A 20,604-nucleotide genomic window follows, 5' to 3' on the forward strand; every position below is an offset into this window, starting at 1 on the left:
AATTTACCCTGCTTAGGGCATCAGCCCACATACCCTCCTCTATCTCCTCCCCTAGTTCTTCTTCCCACTTTCCTTTTAGTTCGCCCACCGACTCCTCCCCCTCTTCCCTCATCTCTCGGTAAATCTCTGACACCTTGCCCTCTCCGACCCACACCCCTGAAAGCACCCTGTCCTGTATCCCCTGTGTCGGGAGCAATGGAAATTCCCTCACCTGTTGTCTAGTAAATGCCCTCACCTGCATATATCTCAAGAAATTTCCCCGGGGCAACTTATACTTTTCCTCCAATGCTCCCAAGCTCGCAAAAGTCCCATCTATAAATAAATCTCCCACCCTCCTAATTCCCAACTGGAACCAGCTCTGAAATCCTCCATCCATTCTTCCTGGGGCGAACCTATGGTTGTTCCTGATTGGGGACCCCACCAGGGCTCCCCGCACCCCTCTCTGTCGCCTCCACTGTCCCCAGATATTCAATGTTGCCGCCACCACCGGGTTCGTGGTAAACTTTTTAGGTGAGATCGGTAGCGGCGCCGTCACCAGCGCCTCTAAACTCGTCCCTTTACAGGACTTTCTCTCCAGTCTTTCCCACGCCGCTCCCTCACCCTCCATCATCCATTTACGTATCATTGCCACATTGGCGGCCCAATAGTAATCGCCCAAGTTCGGTAGTGCCAATCCTCCTCTGTCCCTACTACGCTGAAGGAACCCCCTCCTTACTCTCGGAACTTTCCCTGCCCACACGAAGCTCGTGATGCTCCTGTCTATTTTATTAAAAAAGGTCTTAGTGATTAGTATAGGGAGACATTGAAATACAAATAAGAACCTCGGGAGGACCATCATCTTAATTGCTTGCACCCTACCCGCCAGCGATAGAGGCTGCATGTCCCACCTCTTGAAGTCCTCCTCCATTTGTTCTACCAACCGTGTCAGATTAAGTCTGTGCAAGGTTCCCCAGCTCCTAGCGATCTGAATCCCCAGGTATCGGAAGTTTCTTTCCACTTTCCTTAGAGGCAAGCCTTCTATCTCTCTACTCTGGTCCCCTGGATGTATCACAAATAATTCACTCTTTCCCATGTTTAGCCTATACCCCGAGAAATCCCCGAACCCCCTCAAAATTCGCATAACCTCTATCATTCCCCCCGCTGGGTCCGACACGTATAACAATAGGTCATCCGCATATAACGAGACTCGGTGTTCTTCTCCCCCTCTAATCACCCCTCTCCATTTCCTGGAGTCTCTCAACGCCATGGCCAGAGGTTCAATTGCCAACGCGAACAACAATGGAGACAGCGGGCATCCCTGTCTTGTTCCCCTATATAGTCGGAAATACTCCGATCTATGTCGACCTGTAACTACGCTTGCCGTTGGAGCCCCATAAAGAAGTCTAACCCAGCTAATAAACCCGTTCCCAAACCCAAACCTCCTTAACACTTCCCATAAATACTCCCACTCCACCCTATCAAATGCCTTCTCTGCGTCCATTGCCGCCACTATCTCTGCCTCCCCCTCCACTGGGGGCATCATTATCACCCCTAATAGTCGTCGCACGTTAACATTCAGTTGTCTCCCTTTTACGAACCCTGTCTGATCTTCGTGCACCACCCCCGGGACACAGTCCTCTATCCTCGATGCCAGCACCTTTGCCAACAATTTGGCGTCCACGTTCAACAATGAAATGGGTCTATAGGACCCGCACTGCAACGGATCTTTATCCCTCTTCAAAATTAACGATATCGTCGCCTCCGACATCGTCGGGGGTAGAGTCCCCCCTTTCCTGGCCTCATTGAACGTCCTCACCATCAACGGGGCCAACAAGTCCACATATTTTCTGTAATACTCCACCGGGAACCCGTCTGGTCCTGGGGCCTTCCCTGCTTGCATGCTTCCCAGTCCCTTAATAACCTCGTCCACCCCAATCGGTGCCCCCAGGCCTACCACCCCCCGCTCCTCCACTTTCGGGAACCTCAATTGGTCCAGGAACTGCCGCATCCCCTCCTCTCCCTCTGGGGGTTGAGACCTATACAGTTCCTCATAGAAGGTCTTGAACACCTCATTTATCATTCCTGCCCTTCGCACCGTGTCTCCCCTTTCGTCTCTAATTCCTCCTATTTCCCTCGCTGCTGCCCTCTTTCGCAATTGATGAGCCAACAGGCGACTCGCCTTTTCCCCATATTCATACCTCCTCCCCTGTGCCTTCCTCCACAGTACCTCCGCCTTTCTGGTGGTCAGAAGGTCAAATTCCGTCTGGAGTCGTCTCCTCTCCCTGTACAATTCCTCCTCCGGGGTCTCTGCAAATTCCCTATCCACCCTTAAAATCTCCCCCAGTAATCTTTCCCTTTCCTTGGCCTCTGTTTTCCTTTTGTGGGCCCCAATGGAGATCAGCTCTCCTCTGACCACCGCTTTTAGTGCTTCCCATACCACTCCCACAGGGACCTCGCCGTCGTCATTGACCTCCAGGTATCTCTCAATACACCCCCGCACTCTTGCACACACTCCCTCATCCGCCATCAGTCCCACATCTAATCGCCAGAGTGTTCTCTGCTCCCTTTCCTCTCCTAATTCCAGGTCCACCCAATGTGGGGCATGATCCGAAACCGCTATGGCTGAGTACTCAGCTTCTTCCACCCTAGAGATCAACGACCTTCCCAAAACAAAAAAATCTATCCGGGAGTACACTTTATGGACATGGGAGAAGAAGGAATACTCCCTCGCCCTAGGTCTAAGAAATCGCCATGGATCCACTCCCCCCATTTGGTCCATAAACCCCTTAAGTACCTTGGCCGCTGCCGGCCTTCTTCCGGTCCTTGAGCTGGATCTATCTAGCCCCGGGTCCAGCACCGTATTAAAGTCCCCTCCTAAAATCAAGTTTCCTACCTCCAGGTCCGGTATACGCCCCAGCATCCGTCTCATAAATCCCGCATCGTCCCAGTTTGGGGCATACACGTTAACCAACACGACCTCCATTCCCTCCAGCCTGCCACTCACCATTACATATCTACCTCCGCTATCTGCTACGATGTTCTTTGCTTCAAATGCGACCTGTTTCCCCACCAAAATGGCCACCCCTCTATTCTTTGCGTCCAGTCCTGAGTGGAACACCTGTCCCACCCATCCTTTCCTTAGCCTAACTTGGTCCGCCACCTTTAGGTGCGTCTCTTGGAGCATAACCACGTCTGCCCTTAGTCCTTTCAAATGCGCGAGCACTCGGGCCCTTTTTATCGGTCCGTTCAGGCCTCTCACGTTCCACGTGATCAGCCTCACTAGGGGGCTACCTGCCCCCCTCCCGTGTCGACTAGCCATTACCTTCTCTAGGCCAGTCCCATATCCCGCCTCCGCGCTCCCGCTCGCTCCCCCAGCGTCGCACACCATCCCCGCCCACCCACTCTTTAGCCATTTCCTTTTGGATTTCCGCAGCAGCAACCCAGTTGTGCCCCCCCCCCTTCTCCCTCCCTCCTCCCCTCCCCGCTAGATCTCTTTCTAGCTTGATTGCTCCCCCCATATTACTTCCGTTAGTCAGCTGACTTCAACTGACCCCGGCTACTCCTGCTCACTCCTCGACCTCCCCATGTGGGGAACTCCCATCCGCCTTGCGCCTGTCTTTTCGCCTTATTCTTTCTGGTGCGGGAACATCCCTTTACCTGACCCGCCTCTTATGGCGCAGCTCCCTTTCCCCTCCCCCTCCCCTTCCCCATTCTCCAACTATGTCCCGTCTTTCCCCCCTCACCGGCGCCCACATTTCCCCAATGTCTCCCCCCTTCCCTGTTTACTTCTCAATTAACTTCCACCGTAACATTAACAATAACATTTCCTGCAGCATCAGTCCCTCAGTTCCGATCCAATTTCTCTTCTTTGATGAAGGTCCATGCTTCCTCCGCCGTCTCGAAATAATGGTGTCTCTCCTGATACGTGACCCATAGTCTTGCCGGCTGCAGCATCCCGAACTTCACCTTCCTTTTATGCAACACCTCTTTGGCTCGGTTGAAGCTCGCCCTCCTTCTCGCCACCTCCGCACTCCAATCCTGGTATACCCGTACCACTGCATTCTCCCATCTGCTACTCCGCACCTTTTTAGCCCATCTCAGGACCTCTTCTCTATCCTTAAGGCGGTAAAATCGCACGATTATCGCCCTGGGTGGTTCTCCCGCTTTTGGTCTTCTCGACGGAATCCGATTTGCCCACTCCACCTCCAAGGGGCCCGTAGGGGCCTCAGCACCCATCAGTGAGCTCAGCATCGTACTTGCATACGCTCCACAGTCCACTCCTTCCACACCCTCAGGGAGACCCAGTATCCGAAGGTTCTTCCTTCGCGCTCCATTTTCTAGGGCTTCGATCCTTTCAGTACACTTTTTATGAAGTGCCTCGTGCGTCTGTGTCTTAACCGCCAGGCCCAGGATCTCGTCCTCAATATCTGTCACCTTCTGCTCCACCACACGGAGCTCTGTCTCCTGGGTCTTTAATGTCTCCTTGAGCCCCTCAATTGCCTGTAGCAACGGGGTCAGCACCTCCCTCTTCAGCAGCTCCACGCACCGTCTCACAATTTCATGCTCAGGCCCCCATGTCGCCTGCGCTTTCTCCGCCGCCATCTTGTACTTCTCTCTTTCTGACCCTTTGGTCGACGATTCCTCGCGCTGCAGCCGCCGCCGCCGGTTTTTTCCTCCTTCGTTTGGGGGGGACTCCCTTCTCACACGCCCCACACCGGGTTGCGTCGTCGAAAAATTCCCCGTTGAGGCTCTTAAAAGAGCCCGAAGGTCCGTCGGAGCTGGAGCCGCCGAAGCGTGCGGCTAGCTAGGCATCACCGCAACCGGAAGTCCCTTCAGTGGCCTTGATGAGGTCTTTTCACAGTTGTTCCCTCTGCTGCTAGAATTCACCTTTGATACAGGCCCTCAGGTCAGCTTGCAGCTTTAAGCTTGCCCTTCCCCCGCCTGCATGCTGGAAGAGGCCCTGTTTATCCTGTAGTTGCAGCCAAATCTTTCACTGTTTCTGCGTGTGTCTGGCAACCAAGAGACATACCCTTCCTGGGGGACACTGTCGGGGGAATATTGCCGCCTTCTTCCCACACCGGGAAATGTCAAACAAATGCCGTGGGGGCCCTGTAAAAGAGCCCAAAAGTCCGTTCCAAGCAGGAGCTGCCGAATATGCGACCTAGCTCTGCATAGCCGCACCCGGAAGTCCATATGTCCCCGACAGTGATAAACACAACTTCAAAATAATTTATAATTTGAAATATTCCTTACAGATTCTACAACCAAGTGAAAATCAGAAACTTCTTCAGGAAACCAACAGTGAATTGTAGAATTACAAACAGCCTCTTATAAACAGCTGGACACAACAAGCTGGGAAATAATCCAGTGTTTCTCTGTCTGAGATATCTATGGTATCCGTGAGCAATAAGTAACAGGCAGGAAATCATAAAAACAAGCCCCCAAGCAAAATGCTCCCTTTCACACTCGCAGCGAGTGTCTACGCTGCAGGAGACATTGACTGGGAAACTGCGCAACATATTTCTCACACGTACATCAAATTAAATCAAAATTGTATTTTTTTTTTTAAAAAACTAGTCTGGATACATTTATTCCCTCTGTCGGGCATGCTGAGGGTAGCTTATTAGAAGAGCGCGATCAATAGACATATCTGAGAAATGCTGACAGTATAATGCAGGATATACATCGCACTGGTGACCGTTTCACTCCCTCTATTTTAGGGATGCAACTCAAAAAAGAAAAACTTGCATTAATAAAGTGACTTTCATGCCCTCAGGATGAATGGAAGCACTTTACAGCAAAGAAGTGATTTTGAAGTGTAGTCACTGTTTTAATAGACAAAAATGCAGCATCCAAGTTACACACGGCGCGGACCTGACCAACAGCAATTAGATAATAACAAGACAACGTGTTTTAGTGATGTTGGAGGGTAGAGGTGTGATTACGCAAATACTTTGGAGCACACAGACACAACATCTGCTATCGTGACATTGAATATATTAGTTTAGACGCTTAGCAGGGGAAAATGAAAAATAATTACAAATTGTGTGTCATATCAATATATGTCTCGTGCGCAAGATCTTGAACACTTAACTACAGAGTCAGCTTGACAGAACTCCCACCCCTGAGGCCACCAGGGCTTGAGTAAAAATTAAAGGATGTGTGTTCAATGTGGTCCGCAGGGAATGCTGTATTATCCAATGTGCTATCTGAACAAGGTGTTAAATTGAGGCCCTATTCAGTTGGCCAGACGGCTACATTCGCAGGCCTACAAGTTCATAGAATTTACAGTGCAGAAGGAGGCCATTCTGCCCATCGAGCCAAGTTCTCCTGGACCAACATTCCTCCCTCGACCACCATTAAAAACCGACGTGTCAGTCACCACATTCACTGTATTTGTGTAAGTTAGCATGAGGTTGGCGTTGTGGGATGTCGGAGGATGTGATGAGGCACTGTACACAAGCCCTCTTTTCTTAATTCAACTGAAATTCCTCACATCTAGTGATACAGTCCTATAATCAGTGGTACTCAAGGTATTGTATAACTCAAAATGCTCTCTCCCACTACACCCCAACGTTGGTATTGGGAAGAGGGGGAGTGAGAGGGGATGAAAGAGTCAAATCTATTATTGTAATGATGAGTACTTTTCACAGTTAAATGAACCATGTGAAATATCTACTCTCACCATTGTATTTTATTGAACTCCGAGAAACAATGGAGCAGAATTTGTGGGAGTCAATTCTTTATTCTTCCACTTATTTCTTTGGTTTAAGTGCTGACATTAGAAGTGCATAAGGAAGTTAATTCCTTCAAGCTGCTAGCCACCCTACCTATTTTACAGGCCAGGAAAATCCCAGCTCTGTTCTGAGGTACTGTGTCCCAGCCAAAATGATAGTACTGGGTTGCGGGATGGAACGGAACCTAGCCAGGCTTCTTGCACACAGAGTGGTGCCAATGGCCAGTCCATGAGTTGGAGGATGGGTGGGACTTGCAGGCAGTGAGTTGTTATATCAAGTTATTTACAGATTCCATTAAAAATATTGGAGGGGAATCCATACAGTGCAGAAGGAGGCCATTCGGCCCTTCAGGTCTGCACCAGCCCTCTAAAAGAGCACCCTATCCAGGCCCACTCCCCTACCCTATCCCCGTAACCCCACCTGACCTGCAAACCTTTGGACACCAAGGTGCAATTTAGCATGGTCAATCCACCTAACACTGCAGATCTTTGGACTGTGGGAGGAAACCAGAGCACCCAAAGGAAACCCACGCACACACGGGGAGAACGTGCAGGCTCCACACAGACAGTCGCCCGAGGTTGGAATTGACCCCGGACCCTGGCACTTTGAGACAGAAGTAATAACCACTGTGCCGCCCAATTATCCAGTCATTATCTAGTGTTGTGTGCTGAAAGACTGCCAAGTTAGGCCCAGTGATGATGTTTCCATAGTCAGATCATCTGAGCCAACATTCAATATCATTCAAGAATTTGAGGAAATGTAAGGGAAAAAAAGAAATACAGACAGTAGACACTGTTCCATGCACCAGTAATCTGACTAACATCACATTCCATTTAGCAATTGTTATAACCTGCACAGGTCTTACGGGGTAGGGGGGTGATTCACTACACCATGGATAATAGAAGCTTCCCCGATAAGGGGGAGGGGACACTCAACTAAGTCAATGTGCCATTGTATAAAGAGAGTCAGCCAGTCAGGCACCAGAGAAGACTCTAGAGAACTACGGAAGCTATGTATATAGTTAACGTGTGAAATAAAAATAAGTTTGTTTTTCTCTACAACTCGTTGTGGACTCCTTTCATTTTATCCCTTACAAAATGAACCTCTTTTTACAGCGAACAACCTTCAACTCGGTAAAAGGCACTAAATAAAATGCTGTGTGATTCATATTTGATGGGATGTTTGAAACGTCACATGATCAGATTGGATCCAGCAAACGTAGATAGATCAGGTCCTCATCGGAGCTGAAAAATCGGAGGCAATCATGTAAAAGTTAGGCTGTGGCTGCAAAGTAAATATTTGACCCCCTTGCTGCTGACGACAGACATTATTTTCTCTTTGGCTGCTGGCTTGCAGAATGGTATTTATAGTTTGTAAAGGTCAGCCTGATGGAAACGACCCAAAGGAAAAAATTATAGCTCGGAATCTTGGTGAAGACAGTGTTGCCGACAGGAGGGGGGTTCATTTAAACAACACTAATTTCTCCTCTTGCCACTCATCTGCAAATAGAAAAAAAGTGTTTGGATTTATTTCCCTCTGTATAAGTGGTGGCGTATTTCCCAATCCTTCGGTTTTTGTGTGATCCAATTGTCTATTAATAACCCCACAGCAAATTTAAGGGTTAGTTTATTGCACACATTTAAAATGCGGAAGGAAGGTCACGTCGCTTCCACACTTTGACAGTAAAAAGAGGGATGGAGAAAAGAAGTTTTATAGTACACAGACCACAGAGAAAATAAATATTGGTTCACGCAAGTTCCAGCATCCCGAGTCAAAGTCCAATGAGGTCATCTTTCACCGAAGTTGGTGGGCTGAAAACCTATGTTGTAGAATTACCCTTTCGGTGGTGTTGACATCACAAGATGGAACAGCACACAGAGGTGAATCAGTCTTGTAGGTGATGGCACAGACATTCCAAAAGGAGCAGAGTAGATGGGACCTGATGTCCAAGAACCAGAGCTCCTTTGTGCGGCCTACTCGGCAGGTGTTAAAGCAGCATACTCAGCTATGTTGTTCAGCAAGGGAATATTACTAATTCTACAAGCCAGAAGCCCATGTCACATAACTCACACCTGTCCGCTAGGTTTTCACAAACTATGTTCATCCAGTCTGGATTCCAAAGATTGCTAAATATCGCAGCCATGAGCAGTTGAAAGGAAGATTGTGGGGTCTTTGTGTGAGCAGACAATCCATCACCTGTTGGTCAGCGTGGGTTATTAATTGAATTTGAGCTGTGCAGTCCACAGATAGTCATTAGCTGCTCCTCAGAGGTAACGAGGTACAGGTTTTCCCAAAACTAGCTTAGTTTGTTCAGGGGTCACAGGCAGACATAGGTTCACCCATTTAAAAGGCCTTTGTTCAACTTTAAAATGTTAGAAATAACAATCAAAATACCTATAGATATTTTATAAAAATATGCTGGGTGGGATTTTCCAGCAATTCCCGCTGGCAGGATCTTCTGGTCCTGCCAACTTCAACTCCCCCACCATAGGTAATCTGGTGGAGGGTGTGAACAAAAGGGCGGAGTCGAAGTCCTGCCTGCTTGTGTGAGATCTTAGTATCTCACAAAAAAAATACCCCATCCGCATCAAAAAACTCAGACATCAGACCCCATATCCATATTTCACATGATGAAGGTTTGTAGACAACACATTCCTACGCCATGAGAGAAAGGGGTGTCTTTTTAGATGAATTGTAGGCATCATTAAACGAGTTACAACTTTTAACAGTAAAGAGCATCCACCAACTTAAAAACGGTGCACAAATCTTCCTTTGTCAAACTACTTTGTGGGGTGGATGTTGGGGGTGAGATCAAACTTATCCCCCCAATTTTCAAAATATACCCAACATCTGTTCTCAGCAGATCCGCCAGTTCAATTTTAACCGGCGGGAATGTACTACCACTTTAAATATCAAAGTGGGAAACAGCATAAATGTGAAGCTCGGTGGGCTTCATTGCTTTTCTTGCATTTAGAAAGTATTTTTCTTACCCCGATAGATTATGAGTGGAAAGGTCAGTAACCCATCACGCTGTTATTTAAATCAGTCCGGTAGTGAAAAACAATTAGCAGGAAATTTCATCAGAAACACTTGTACAAAAAACAGAACACATAGGAGGCACTGTAAAATAAAAGTTAGGCTCAATGAAAGGCTGGTTGAATTCTATTTCTCTTTCCCGTGGTGATCAGACTCCAGATAGTCTATTACGAATCTCATTCTATCTCAGGATTGATCATCAGGAACTTTGACAGCAGAGAGACAACAAGGAAAGTCAAAAGATGTGGCAAGTCAGAAAGAGTCTTGTGTCTGTGCTATTTCAGGCACTCAGTAAAACGGTAGTTTCTCACCAAATGCCTGCAGTTAACTGAAGCAGGCTCAATAGGAGTTGGTCTCGTTGCCATAATCTGTCCAACTCAAACCATACGTCACTCAAAAGCAATCTACTGTAAATTGTGGAAACTTGCAGAACTTTTCACCGGGAAACAAAACTAAATGAGAGATAATGTGGTTTGCCCACTGGTGACTGGAAACAAAATTAATTAAAGTAGTCATTTAAAAAAAAAAAAACAGCAACATGGATTCAAAAGTCACTTTGCCTGATGTTCAACTCTGAGAAAGATGCACAATTATTGACAAGGGCAGCCTAAAACAATATATTCCCTGCAATTGGGGGAAATGCAAAACTTATGTACTCGTTGGAATTTAGAAGGATGAGGGGGGATCTTATAGAAACACATAAAATTATGAAGGGAATAGATAGGATAGATGTGGGCAGGTTGTTTCCACTGGCGGATGAAAGCAGAACTAGGGGGCATAGCCTCAAAACAAGGGGAAGTAGATTTAGGACTGAGTTTAGGAGGAGCTTCTTCATCCAAAGGGTTGTGAATCTATGGAATTCCTTGTCCAGTGAAGCAGTAGGGGCTCCTTCATTAAATGTTTTTAAGATAAAGATAGATAGTTTTTTGAAGAATAAAGGGATTAAGGGTTATGGTGTTCGGGCCGGAACGTGGAGCGGAGTCCACAAAAGATCAGCCATAATCTCATTGAATGGTGGAGCAGGCTCGAGGGGCCAGATGGCCTACTCCTGCTCCTAGTTCTTATGTTCTTATGTACTTAAGTGCCATAATTGACAACATCGGACACTGCAATGGTCAGAAACATACTTAATGCAAATCTTGCTAGCTGTTTTTAAACCTCCATTAATTTAAATGCATTACACAGCAAGATTTAAAGAATTCAATACTAAACTTCAGATAGTTATAGTGGAAGAGTTTTAGCATTTTGACTATACACGGAAAATAAATCCTTGGGTGCGTACAGAGTTGAAGTCTTTTACAATCACTTCCTTTCGCCTGTGCGTCACCTCCTCACCACAGTCTGACCTCTGGCAACTTGGCTAATGCTCACTCTCCAAGAGAGCTGCAGACTAATCAACCATGTGAGGCTTCACAGGCAAGCCCAATCCCACTCTCGCCCAAAATGCACAAGCGTACTCTTCTGAGCTTACCTAATTTTTCTTTCTCTAGCCCAAGGACCTCAGAGCACTTATAGAAATCAGCGAACTCCGACTCAGGATCAAATATGGAACATATCTGCAATGGCTCAATTCCACAATAGTCATAACATTTACTAACTGAGGCATCAGGGGAGTTACCCATGGAATCTCATGAATCTTAAATGATTTCCAGGCTGGCATGTATTTCGTGCCATGTCTTATGCTGGTTTAATGGTGTCATCCTCACTCTTGGCAGTGTGAGTATTACCATCTGTTCACCAGCGCAGGGATAATTCAATCTTGTAATACAAGCAAGGAAAGTTGTGCATTTCTATAGTACTGTTCATGACTGCACCACATCTCCAAGCACTTTACAATTAAGTACTTTTGAAGTGTCATTGCTAATAAATTCTAGACAGCAAGGTCCCATTGAATGGTAACACACAGTGGGGCTGTACAGGAAAAGAAGCTCCCAATTCTGATCCCTTACCTTGTGGGGATTTAGCTGATTCTAGCCGCAGCTTCCATTCTCAATCACTGTTCAATGGCTTTTGGCAGAATGACGCTCATTTCAGCAAGCACACTACACAGTCTGAAGGCGCTCTGTCCAAGTTCAAATACACAGAGTAGGCACGTAAATAAACGAGGTGCAGGAGAATCATTATCACTTTCAAAACTACCAGTAAGAGTTGCCACCTTCAGTAGGGAAATTGGAGGCCAGGCCGCATCAAATGGTAACAAATTTCATTTAAAGAACTTCCTTCGTAGAGCAAAGCACACAGGAACATTACGCTGAAACAAACAAGGGGTCAGAAAAGCAGAGAAAAGCTAGGAAAGAGGCGAGAGTTTGGTGAGAGGGTTTAGCCGTTGCTGCCACTAATCTGGAAACAGTCAGAGTCAGTGTATGAAACAAAAATTAAGGTGTGTTATCACAGGAAAGTCACAAGTTGATTGGCTGGTGAGTATCACTGTTGAGGACTAATTCCGAACAGCTGGCAAATAAAAAACAATAAAAATATCAAGTAAGTAATAATGAATAAGAAGTGAGCAGTTGGTGAGCATCACTTTATCTTTTATTTTTAGTGTTCATTACTAGTAGTAAGGTGCATTGTATTGGGTGAATTTACCAGTATTAATAAGATTTATTATTAGTGGTATGGTTTATTGATAGCAGTGAGGTGTATTAATATTGATAAAGTTTTTATTAAGCAGTAGCAAAGGTAGCTAATAAATAAGGGAATGGCAGGGTTGTTCCAACCTCGAGAGTACACATCCTGTGCTACGTGGGAACTCCAGGACACTTCCCATGTCCGGGCTAACCATTTGTGTAGGATCATTTGCAGCAGCTTGAATGCCAGGTTTCAAAACAAACAGCACTGGCTTCACTGCTGTGCACATCTGAGGCTGAGAACATTGTGGAAAGCACATTTATAGACGTGATCACCCCACAGATCAAGAGTATGCAGGAAATGGGGAAGTAAGTGACCACCAGGCAATTAAAAAGGAACAGGTAAGCGTTGCAGGAGTCCAGAGTGCACATTCCACCCAGTATTCAATTCAGAATACTGGTGACAGTGATGGTTTGTCTGGAGTGTGCACCCAGAGTTAAGTCCATGGCACCACAACTGGCTCAGCTGCACAGGGGTGGGGCACAGATTCAAGGAAGACTGGAGGAGCTACAGCTATAGGTCATTCAATAATTATAATAAGAAATAATGATTTAATAAGTGGGTAATGGAGAAAGAAATAAAGTCTAAATCAGGGTCACTGTGCATTCTTATGAATCCACAGAGTGTGGTAACTAAGATTAATGAGTTACAGGCGCGGATTACCATGTGGAAATCCAGGTTGGATTTAATGCTCCCATACCCAGGAATGCTTTCGGTGGGTGGTGGGTGGGGGTCAGGTAAATTACACCACCTTCTGTGCCACCCCCAAGCTATCCCGCATAATAAGTGGAGTGGACAGGCACCAAGGTTCCTCGCCCACCCACCAACCATATGTAAATGACTAATTATAGGTCGACTGAGCTAATTTATAAGCCACTTGACCTCAAGTTGGCACAATTGGCACAGGCAGGTGGGGATGAGCTGCCCATTCCTTCAAACAGGCAGGGGGAGGGGGGGCAAAGTGGTACCCTTTGCACATCAGGGGCAAAGATAGTACGCCCACCTCCTTTCTCCCCATCTGCACTGCAAAAGCAAATGCATGCCATCCAAATGTGCCTGACCCTTCCCTGCCCAACCCCTTTACTTACTTGAGTCTGGGATCTACAGTTTCATCCTGGGCCTGCTTGCGGTCCTGGTAGTACCCACCACTGAGATCTTGTGCTGTGGGACTGAAAGGAAATTGGATTTGTCGACAGCTCCCAAGGACAGGAATTCTTCCCAGTGAGGGTGAGAAATCCAACACTTTCCTTGTTGTTGTCACACTGCATGTTATTGATGTGGGATGGACCTTTTTTCTTCAGCAAATTTCCAACTGACGTTTGAGTGGGTGGGTGGGGGGTGGGGGCGGCACATGTTGCCAAGCATCCCCACCGCCTCCCCAATAAAATACAGCTCACGATATTGTGGCCATAATGGAAATGTTGCTCAAAGAAGGGCAGGACTGGGTGTTAAATATTCCTGGTGTTCAGGAAAGATAGGATAGGGAGAAAAGGGTTGGGGGTGGTTGCAATATTGAGGAGACCATTACAGTGCTGGAGTGATAGGATGTCCCAGAGGGGTTGAGGACAGAATCTATTTAGCCAGAGATATGGGACAAAAAAAGGTGCAATTAACGCTCATCGCTGGTGTCTATAGGCCGCCAGCAAGTAGGACAGATGTAGAGGAACACATTTTCAAGGAAATTATAGAGAGGTACAAGAAGTATAGGCAGTTATAATGGGGACTTCAATTGTCCAAATATAAACTGAGGTAATGGTAGTGTAAAGAGCAGTTAGGGACAAGAGTACCTGGTGTGTGTCCAGGAAGGTTTTCTACAGCAGTATGGTGACAGTCCAATGAGGAAAGTGGCACTGCTGGAACTGGATTCTTGAAAATGAGGTGGGCTAATTGGATAAAGTGTCAGTCGAAGAACATTTAATGGATAGTGGTCATAAGAACACAAGAACTAGGAACAGGAGTAGGCCATCTGGCCCCTCGAGCCTGCTCGGCCATTCAATGAGATCATGGCTGATCTTTTGTGGATTCAGCTCCACTTTCCGGCCCGAACAAATTAATCCCTTTATTCTTGAAAAAACGATCTTTATATTAAAAACTTTAATGAAGGTGCCTCAACTGCTTCACTGGGCAAGGAATTCCATAGATTCGCAACCCTTTGGGTGAAGACGTTCCTCCTAAGCTCAGTCCTAAATCTACTTCCCCTTATTTTGAGGCTATGTCCCCTAGTTCTGCTTTCACCCGCCAGTGGAACCAACCTGCCCGCATCTATCCTATCTATTCCCTTCATAATTTTATATGTTTCTATAAGAGCCCCCTGCATCCTTCTAAATTCCAACGAGTACAGTCCCAGTCTACTCAACCTCTCCTCGTAATCCAACCCCTTCAGCTCTGGGATTAACCTAGTGAATCTCCTCTGCACACCCTCCAGCGCCAGTACGTCCTTTCTCAAGTAAGGAGACCAAAACTGAACACAATACTCCAGGTGTGGCCTCACTAACACCCTTACAATTGCAGCATAACCTCCCTAGTCTTAAACTCCATCCCTCTAGCAATGAAGGACAAAACTCCATTTGCCTTCTTAATCACCTGTTGCACCTGTAAACCAACCTTTTGCGACTCATGCACAAGCACACTCAGGTCTCTCTGCACAATAGTATGTTTTAATATTTTATCATTTAAATAATAATCCCTTTTGCTGTTATTCCTACCAAAATGGATAACCTCACATTTGTCAACATTGTATTCCATCTGCCAGACCCTAGCCCATTCACTTAACCTATCCAAATCCCTCTGCAGACTTCCGGTATCCTCTGCACTTTTTGCTTTACCACTCATCTTAGTGTCGTCTGCAAACTTGGACCCATTGCACTTGGTCCCCAACTCCAAATCATCTATGTAAATTGTGAACAATTGTGGGCCCAACACTGATCCCTGAGGGACACCACTAGCTACGGATTGCCAACCAGAGAAACACCCTTTAATCCCCACTCTTTGCTTTCTATTTATTAACCAATCCTCTATCCGTGCTACTATTTTACCCTTAATGCCATGCATCTTTGTCTTCTGCAGCAACCATAGTCTCATGAAGGTTTCAGCTGATTATGGAAAAGGACAGAGAACAATCCAGAGAAAGAATAATTAACTGGGGTGGGGGAAAGCCAAATTCAATGGGGTAAGAGTGGATCTGGGTGGAATAAATTGGAGTCAAAGGTGGTCAGGAAAAATCGTAGCTGAACAGAGGGGCTGCCTTCAAAGAAGAGGTATTTTGGGCACAGTCATGGTATATTCCTTTGAAAGGGAAAGGTCGGGTATACAAATCCAGTGCTCCCCGGTTAACAGGGAGATAGAAATTAAGATAAATAAGAAAAAAAGTTGTAAATGGAGAAGGTGGGCCAATTAGAGAACAAAAGGGGATTTATGTGTGGAGGCAGAGGGCATAGGTGAGGTATTAAATGAAAACCTTTGCCGAGGAAGAAGAAAGGCCTTGGTGAAAAGAGGAATTAATTCAGACACTGGCAGAGTTTAAAATTGATAAGGAGGTGGTGTTGGATCAGCTGTCCATTAAAGTGTGTAAGACACCAGGACCGGATGAGCTGACTCCAAGGAGTCAGAGGGAAGGGAAAGTGGAAATTGCACAGGCACTGGCCATAATTTGTCAGGTCTTTCCTGGACTCAGGGATGTTACCAGAGGACTGGAGAACTGAAAGTATTACACCCTTGTTCAAACAAAGATTCGGAAAACTTCCAGAAACAACAATTCGGGACAAAAACAAATAGGCGCATGGACAAATGTGGGTTAATTATAGAAAGCCATCATATATTTCTTAAAGGAAAATGAACGAAAGTAACAGATGGCTGAGGAGGACAATGCAGTGATGTGGTGTACATGAACTTCTAAAAGGCTCTTATTTGATACAGTGTCACACAATGGACTTGTGAACAAAATTTTAGTTCATGGAATAAAATGGGCAGCAGCAACATGGATACAAATTGAAAGTGGCTGAAGGGAGGAGGGAATAGTGGTTAATAGCTGTTTTTTCAAGCAGAAGGAAGGAATAGTGTAGTTCCCCAGGGGTCAGTGTTGAGACTTCTGCTTTTCCTGGTTTTACATTAATGAGCTAGACAATGGTGTATTGGACACAATTTCAAAATTTTCAGACAATATGAAACTTGGAAGTATTGCGGATTGTGAGGAAAATACCGTGGAGCTCCAAATGGCACATATAATTTGGTGGACTGGGCAGGTAGGAGGCAGATGAAGTTCAATGTCAAGAAATATAGAGTGATTCATTTTGGTAGGTATAACATGGAGAAACAATATAAAATAAATGTCACAATTTTAAAGAGGGTACAGGCGCAGAGAGACCTGGGTAGGCATAAGTAATTGAAGGTGGCATGGCAGGTTCAAAGTGAGGTTAATAAAGCACACAATATCCTCGGCTATATTAATAGGATCATAGTGTACAAAAGCAAGGAAGGTACGCTAAACTTGTATGCCATTAGTTCGGCCTCTGGGTTCTGTACTTTGTGAAAGTTGTGAAGATATTGGAGAGAATGCAGAAAAGATTCACTAAAATTGTTCTAGGGATGAGGAACTTCAGCTATGAAAACAGATTGGAAAAGTTAGATCTGCCTTCCTTAGAGTTAAGAAGGCCGGGGAGGTTTGATAGAGAAAATGAGGGGCCTGGAGAGAGTAGATAGGGAGAAACTGTTCCCACTCGGGAAAGGATTAAGAATGAGGAGGCACAGATTTAAAGTAAAAGAAACAGAAGCAACAGGAGGTATATCTTTTTCACCCAGTGACTGGTTAAGATCTGAAATGCACTGCCCGAGTGTGTGGTAGAGGGAGGCTCAATTGAAGGATTCAAAAGGGAATTAGATGGTTATCTGAAAAGGAAAAATGTGCAGGGTTAAGGGGAGAAGCCCACAAGAATGATATTAAGTGAATTGCTCATTCAGAGGGTAGGTACAGACGAGATGGGCCGATTAGTCTCCTGCATTGTAAAAATGTTATGATTCTATTAAAAAAAGCTCAGTCAAAGAAATATTTTGAAAGGAGAGGAGAGAGAGGGGTGAAGAGGTTTAGGGGAAAATCAGTCTAGAAAATGGCTCATTCCAGTCACTTCCATTCAAGGTTCGCAATGCGAACCGTATCAATTTAGACTTGCAAGTTAAAATAAACTTCAAATATGGCAAGATCCTGACAAACTCCCCCTATGTCAAAACCAGGACAAGAATCTGAAATGTCAAATCATGTACTACTCCCACATAACAGCTGACAACTTGGAGTATGTCAAATACTTCATTTTGTGCTGCTCGTGAAACAATCCTTCATGTCTGCCGGCCTGCTCAGCTTCATCACGGATACGCACAGCAACTGAGAGAAGGGAATGATCCAATGTGTGCATTGGACAGTCGCACTGTTACAGCAAAACAGTGACATCCAGCTGCTTTTATGATAGGGGCATCGTAGGAGATGGACACAAAAGTGCCCGATGAACTTGGATTGCTGTGCACAGTTCCTACAATTGAACATTCCCTTCTCCTCTCTCCAATGACGATGCTGGTTGTGGCAGTAAGAACGAGGGCCGTGCATAAGGTCAATCCACGAGTTAGACCAAACAAGAGCTCACGGGAGCTACAATTGGCCTCAGCTTTACTGAGCTAAGAAAGTGGCTATCTGTACACATCAGGTAAAGACATATCACTGGCAGCTATTGTTTTCTGCAGTCAGATATTTTTCCTGTGGGGGGAAAAGTTGGAAGTTAGGAGTGGGAAAGAGAGGGATGAAGGGTCACAGTTAAACCAGCGCCCTCAATGTCTACAGCCACAAGCGCCCACAGCCGGAGTCACTAAATGCGGATCATGACCTGGTGGATTTTTTTCCCTCTCTGGCAGAGGGACAACACCAGTATCATCGCAGCTGAGAACCGCATACACCAAGCAGCCCAATCATTGAACCTGGGCTACCTTACTCTGTATGAATCTGCGGGCTGGCACACATGCCCACTGGACCAGAGGGAGGATTTCAGTCAGAGGTTTTATTAGAAGAAGAGCGTAGCTTGTACAGTCCAAGTTTTATGCTGCCAAGTTTACACTGGACTGCTGCAAACAGGAGATTAATTCCTGCATGAATTTGGCACGGATTAGGTCATGAGGGAGGGTTTGGCAATTGGGAGTCTGCAACTTAAAGCTGCAGAGTCATGAGAGAGAAAGATTATTTATATGACCAATCTGCCATAACGCCCAACAGCATAAACTTCAAAATGCAGATTCCAAGGAGCAAAGGAATCACTCCTTGCCAAAAGAAAAAGATAAATTACGGCAATCTACCTCGAGGATCAGAATTCACTTTATTTTGAACCGCGATACAGATAAGACACAAGAGGCAAGTCTGTTTGATTGTAATTAAAATATTTCTGATGTAAACGATAAATTAGATGCAGCATCATGTGGTCATTTTGCAGAGCTACACGTTTGCAAAGCCCTGGCAGCACTACCCCAACATACAGAGACATGGAAAACCCACATACACACAAACAAACCAAACCCAACATACCCAATCCAGCACGAAAGCACCCAATCCAACTCAAAGCGTACAAGATACGCACAAGGTCCATCCCTGCAGGGCACATGATCCGTCACACACATGACCCAGAGAGAGAAACCAACACACACACATTAATAGACAACCTAACACGCAAATAGTCACACAAACAGAAACCACACATACAAAAATGTAAACCAACCCACAAGCTTAAACATGCACATGTAAATGCAAACTTACATAAATGTCCAATACAGAGCCCAACACACAAAATCATATACACAAAGCACAGCAGGAGTGAAGAGAAATGAGAGTAATGCACAGAAGCCATAAATTGGTGGTCTCTGTTTCAGGATCCTGTTCAGTGAGCCTTCTGTGAATCCTCATCACCACACATCGTAAAGCAAATGTTTCAGTCCAGCTATACCACGGGATACAAATTTTTTCCTAAATGGGTTTATGCCCTGCGCTCCAGCACAAGTCTTCAAAGTCTCAGAGTACCGACAAATCCAGTCAAATTAGAGTGGGGGTTCCCAGGAGAGCCCACTCAAATATCAAGGCAGTGAGTCATATTAAAATTCATGTCTCCGGGCCTCCAAGTCGCAAGAGTTTCAAAGCTCTCAGTCAAAAACTCTCAGGAGGCCCAGCAACATTTTCAGGAGCAAACTCAACTGACAGACAGGGAGCAGATGGTGCTGAAGACACTTCCTACAAATCTGTAATCAGACGGTTCAATCTTTAAAAGCATCCGGTACCTCCCAACTGAAACCTAACAAATGCACAAGTCAACGTAACATGATGCCATGCAGAGCGAGTAGGTCCCAGATTCTACTTCAGGTCATGTGGCGATAATTGATCTCAGCTTGAGTAGTCGTCAATGCTAGAGTTATGATGCCCTGGGCTGAAAGGGCATTGTCTGGGTGTGGTGAGTGGGGAAATTACAGCAATTCGCCTGGTGCATCCCTGTAGATGTCAGATTCTCTGAAAAATCATGGCGCAAACAATCCATTTCAGATGGGGTCTCTTCCAATGACGCACCTTTGCTGATGACTGAAGAGGCCAATCCTCGAGAGGGAGGTTCTGCCACAAGCGCCACACATGAAGTTGCCATTGTGGGTTGTTGCTTTTAGCATTGGTGTCTGTTGCCAAGTCATTCTGGTCACTGGCCACTGTGGTGGTGCAGGAGGTATTACCATTTTCCTCTGACGGCAGTTAGCGACTCCCAGGTGTGATAACCAATGCACAGTGTCTTTGTGTCATGTTTACAAGCATCTGTGAAGTGAAGCTTTGGGTGTCCTACCGGTTGTCTGGCTCCAGTTACCTCACAAAAGTCCTCGGGTATGTGGCCATCTTTCCTCCTGCCCTCGTGCGCAAGCGAATGATATACCCATAACTTGCTCCAGAGAGCAAAGGTGGGAATTGTTGAGCTTCTTTTCTTGATAGCCGCAAGTCATCAGTGTTTCGCAGCCGCTGAGAACAAAGGCCTTATACACCAGCAGCTTGCCCCGAAGGAGTCTACTTGCAAAGTAGGTCACATGGCAAGCTCTACAAATCTATCATGACTGAAAGTAAAGACAAAAAACACATCCTGATCAGAGATCTCCTCTACCCTGAGAATACATAGATACATAGATAGGAGCAGGAGGCCTTTTGGCCCTATGAGCCTGCTCCACCATTCAT

General features: G+C 45.9%; 1 protein-coding gene across 10 annotated transcripts in view; it reads right to left on the reverse strand.

Moving 5' to 3' along the window:
- pknox2 (pbx/knotted 1 homeobox 2) overlaps nucleotides 1-20,604 on the reverse strand; it is a 786,965-nt gene that overhangs the window by 462,642 nt on the left and 303,719 nt on the right. The window contains exon 2 of one of the 10 annotated variants that reach the window (XM_072486732.1): nucleotides 11,702-11,814. The exons of the other annotated variants lie outside the window; for them this stretch is intronic. The gene's annotated coding sequence lies outside the window, so the exon portion shown is untranslated. The remainder of the gene's footprint in view (nucleotides 1-11,701; nucleotides 11,815-20,604) is intronic. 10 annotated transcript variants of the gene reach the window in all.

Source organism: Scyliorhinus torazame, chromosome 21 (assembly GCF_047496885.1).
Source record: "Scyliorhinus torazame isolate Kashiwa2021f chromosome 21, sScyTor2.1, whole genome shotgun sequence".
NCBI classification, from domain to species: domain Eukaryota; kingdom Metazoa; phylum Chordata; class Chondrichthyes; order Carcharhiniformes; family Scyliorhinidae; genus Scyliorhinus; species Scyliorhinus torazame.